Source organism: Triticum aestivum, chromosome 7A, assembly GCF_018294505.1.
Source record: "Triticum aestivum cultivar Chinese Spring chromosome 7A, IWGSC CS RefSeq v2.1, whole genome shotgun sequence".
NCBI classification, from domain to species: Eukaryota; Viridiplantae; Streptophyta; class Magnoliopsida; order Poales; family Poaceae; genus Triticum; species Triticum aestivum.
Window position 1 is genome coordinate 137893778 of NC_057812.1, and position 4968 is coordinate 137898745.

The window sequence follows — 4968 nt, forward strand, 5'->3', positions numbered from 1 at the left end:
CGAGTGGGAGTCTGGCTCGCCACTTGGTAGGATTTTTAAACACTTAGGCGAGCACTGAGCTGCAGCTAAGCCTCCGAGTGGGAGTTTGGCTCGCCACTCGGTAGGATTTTTAAACACTTAGGCGAGCACTGAGCTGCAGCTAAGCCTCCGAGTGGGAGTCTGGCTCGCCACTCGGTAGGATTTTTAAACACTTAGGTGAGCACTGGGCTGCAGCTAAGCCTCTGAGTGGGAGTCTGGCTCACCACTCGGTAGGATTTTTAAACACTTAGGCAAGCACTGAGCTGCAGCTAAGCCTCTGAGTGGGAGTCTGGCTCGCCACTCGGTAGGATTTTTTTTACAAACTTAGGCGAAACGGATTCGCAGCTAAGCCACCCACTAGGGGATTTCACACGCAAACAAAAGCAACAACAATTATAGGAAAATTTGTAACACTCTTGTCTTTGATAAATAGACTACAGAAGTTTTTCTTATTACATCTCATCCGAGTGAGAATTCAAGTGTGAAAGGGGCGGAGCAGTTCTGCATGCCAAGCTCGTGGCTCATCAATCTGGCGATCGACATTGTAAAGGTGATACGCTCCATTGTGGAGGACTCTGGTGACGATGAAGGGACCTTCCCAAGTAGGAGCGAGCTTGTGTGGTTTCTGTTGATCCACTCGGAGGACCAAATCTCCTTCTTGGAAGGCTCGACTCTTCACATTTCTGGCATGGAATCGACACAAGTCTTGCTGATAAATGGTCGATCGGATCATAGCCATTTCTCTTTCTTCTTCCAGGAGGTCGACTGCGTCTTGCCGGGCTTGTTCTGCTTCATCTTCGGTATAAAGCTCAACTCGGGGTGCATTGTGAAGTAGATCACTCGGCAGGACTGCTTCCGCTCCATAAACCAGAAAGAACGGAGTTCTTCCAGTCGACCGATTTGGGGTAGTCCTCAATCCCCACAGAACTGACGGAAGCTCGTCGACCCAAGCGCCTGCTGCGTGCTTGAGATCACGCATCAGCCGAGGCTTTAGTCCTTTGAGAATCAGACCATTTGCCCTTTCTGCTTGTCCATTCGACTAGGGGTGGGTGACCGATGCGTAGTCGACTCGTGTGCCTTGAGAGGCGCAAAAAGCTCTGAACTTGTCTGAATCAAAGTTTGACCCATTGTCGGTGATGATGCTATGCGGGACTCCATATCTGAATGTTAACTCTCTGACGAAACTGATAGCAGTGCAAGCATCAAGATTCTTGGTAGGCTTAGCTTCAATCCATTTGGTAAACTTGTCGGCTGCCACAAGCACATGTGTGAAACCGCTCCTGCCTGTTCTCAATGGGCCAACCATGTCCAGTCCCCAAACAGCAAAGGGCCAGACGAGTGGAATGGTCTTCAGGGCTGATGCAAGCTTGTGCGACATGTTGGAGTAGAACTGGCACCCTTCACACTTGTCGACTATCTCTTTTGCCATTTCATTCGCTCTTGGCCAGTAAAATCCCGCTTGGTATGCTTTAGCCACAATGGTCCGAGAGGACGCATGATGACCACAGGTCCCCGAGTGGATATCATCAAGGATTATCTGACCTTCTTCTGGTGTTATACACTTTTGACCGACTCCAGTCGCGCTTTCTCTATACAACTATCCCTTTATGACTGTAAAGGCCTTGGATCGACGGACAATCTGTCGAGCCTCCTCTTCGTCCTCCGGGAGTTCCTTTCTCAGGATATACGCGATTTACGGTATCGTCCAGTCAGGGGTGATTGCCGAAACTTCCATGATAGGTCAACCACTGCCAGAATTTCAACTTTAGTCGGATCTGTGGCACTCTTTGGCTGCGGGGCTTCATTTGTAAAAGGATCTTCTTGGACTGATGGCGAGTGAATGTGTTCCAAAAACACATTGCTGGGGATGTCTTCTCCTTGGAGCCTATCTTTGCCAAATCATCAGCCGCTTGATTTTTCAGTCGGGGGATGTGATGAAGCTCTAACCCCTCGAATTTCTTCTCTAACTTTCTCACTGCATTGCAATAACTAGTCATAGCTGGACTTCTGACGTCCCATTCTTTCATCACCTGATTAACCACCAAATCTGAGTCGCCATAGACCATGAGGCGACGGACGCCGAGTGAAATGGCCATGCGCAACCCATACAGAAGTGGTTCATATTCTGCTTCGTTATTGGAGGAATCGAAGTGAATCTGGAGAACATATCTGAGCTTATCTCCTCGGGGGGAAACCAATACTACCCCAGCACCGGAACCATTCAGCATCTTAGATCCATCGAAGAACATGGTCCAGTGCTCCGAGTGAACTTGAGTCGGAAGTTGCTGTTCGATCCACTCGGCAACGAAATCTGCAATTGCTTGGGACTTGATAGCTTTCTTTGCCTCAAACTTGATATCTAGGGGAAGAAGTTCAATTGCCCATTTGGCCACTCGACCAGTTGCATCTCTGTTGTGCAAAATCTCTGATAGTGGAGCGTTGCTGACGACTGTAATGGAATGATCAGAGAAGTAATGTGCAACCTTCTTCGTGGTCATATAAATCCCATATACAAGCTTCTGGTAATGAGGATATCTTTCCTTTGAAGGAGTCAAAACTTCAGAAACATAATATACTGGGCGCTGAACTTTGAAGGCCTTTCCTTCTTCTTCCCGCTCGACCATAAGTACTGTACTGACAACTTGTCCTGTGGCTGCAATGTAAATCAGCAAAGGCTCCTTGCTGATTGGGGCAGCAAGCACCGGCTGGGTGGAGAGCAGAGATTTGAGCTCTGTAAACGCTGCATCAGCTTCTGGAGTCCACTCGAACTTGTCGGACTTCTTCATCAGTCGGTAAAGAGGCAATGCCTTTTCACCGAGGCGAGAGATGAATCGACTTAAAGCGGCCAAGCATCCTGTAAGCTTCTCGACGTCATGCACACGCACAGGACGTTTCATCCGGAGTATAGTACCAATTTTTCAGGATTGGCATCGATTCCCCATTCGAAAACAAGAAAACCGAGTAAGTTCCCACCTGGAACTCCGAACGTGCACTTTGACGAATTGAGCTTGATATCATACCTCCTGAGGTTGGCAAAGGTTTCAGCAAGGTTAGTCAGCAGGTCGGAACCCTTCCGTGACTTGACCACAATATCATCCATGTATGCCTCCACATTCTGACTGATTTGAGTGAGCAAACACTTCTGAATCATCCTCATGAAAGTGGCTCCGGCATTCTTGAGGCCGAAAGGCATGGTGCATAACAGAAGCACCCGAATGGAGTGATGAAAGCTGTTTTGATCTCGTCGGGCCCGTACAGACGGATCTGATGGTACCCGGAATAGGCGTCTAGGAAATACAAACGCTCACATCCCGCAGTCGAGTCGACTATCTAGTCGATGCAAGGGAGAGGAAAATGATCTTTCGGGCAGGCCTGATTGATATGCTTGAAATCAATGCACATGCGAAGTGACTTGTCCTTCTTGGGGACCATGACAACATTGGCGAGCCACTCGGAGTGGTAAATTTCTCGGATGAACTCCGCTGCTAAGAGCCGAGCCACCTCCTCGCCAATGGCCTTCCTCTTCTGGACGGCGGACCGTCGAAGATGCTCTTTCACAGGTTTAAATTTTGGGTCGACTCGTAGACGGTGCTCAGCCAGCCCCCTGGGAACTCCAGGCATGTCAGCAGGCTTCCATGCGAAGATGTCCCAGTTCTCACGGAGGAACTGGATGAGCGCTTCTTCCTATTTGGAGTCGACCGTTGTTGAGATGTGAGTCGGAGCAGCATTTGGATCGGTCGGGTGAATTTGAACTGCCTTCGTTTCACCGGAGGACTAAAAAGCTGATTCTGAAGCAGGCTTCTTAGCTCGTAGCAACTCACTCGGATCTGCAGTCTTCTGATACTCTTGCAGCTCGACCATCGCCATCTGAGCGTCAGCAATCTTTGAGCCTTTCTAAAACACTCTTCTGCTTTCTTCCGATTGCATGTAACAGTGATCACACCTTTGGGACCAGGCATCTTCAATTTGAGATACACATAACATGGTTGAGCCATGAAGCGTGCATAGGCTGGCCTGCCCAAAATAGCGTGATAAGCACTTTGGAAATCCACAACTTCGAATGTCAACTTTTCCTTGCGGTAATTCTTGGAATCACCGAAAACCACATCAAGAGCAATTTGGCCGAGTGACTCGGCTTTCTTCCCAGGAATGACTCCATGGAAACTCATGTTACTGGTGCTGAGCCTGGACATCGCAATGCCCATCCCTTTCAATGTTTCTGCATACAGTATGTTCAAACCGCTGCCTCCATCCATCAGGACTTTGGTCAGTCGAGTGCCTTCGACAACTAGGTCGACCACCAGAGCTTGCCTCCCAGGGGTGGCAATGTGCGTAGGGTGATCAGACTGGTCGAATGTGATGGCAGTCTGGGACCACTTCAGATAATTGGGTGTTGCCGGAGCAACCATATTTACCTCACGGTTAACAACCTTCAGTCGACTTTTGCTCTCAACATCAACAAAAATCATCAGGGTGGAATTGACCTGGGGGTACCCATCGTCACTATCTTCCTTGTCCTCAACTTTGTCCGACTCCTTTTCCTTATCTTTGGACTGCTTGCCCTGAAACTGCTGGATCAGAAGCCGACACTGTCGAGTGGTGTGCTTTGGGTAAATGAGTTTACCCTCTTCATTTTTCTTGCTGTGGATGTGACATGATAGATCCAAAACATTATTTCCATCTTGGTCTTTAACTTTCTTGGGGTTCCAAGGTCCTTTGGGTTTTCCCTTAAATTTTCCCTGGGTTACGGCCAGGGCCTCCCCAGGAGCGGCTGGCTCGGCTTTCCGCTTCTGTTTCCGACTGGAATTTCCTCCGGTTTCTTGGGCGACTGCTTTATGCTTGCCACTCCAGAGTCGATCCTCATCTTCACCATTAGCGTATTTGGTGGCAATCTCCATCATCCGATTCAGAGACATCTCTCCGGTTCGACCGAAATTCAGATTCAATTCT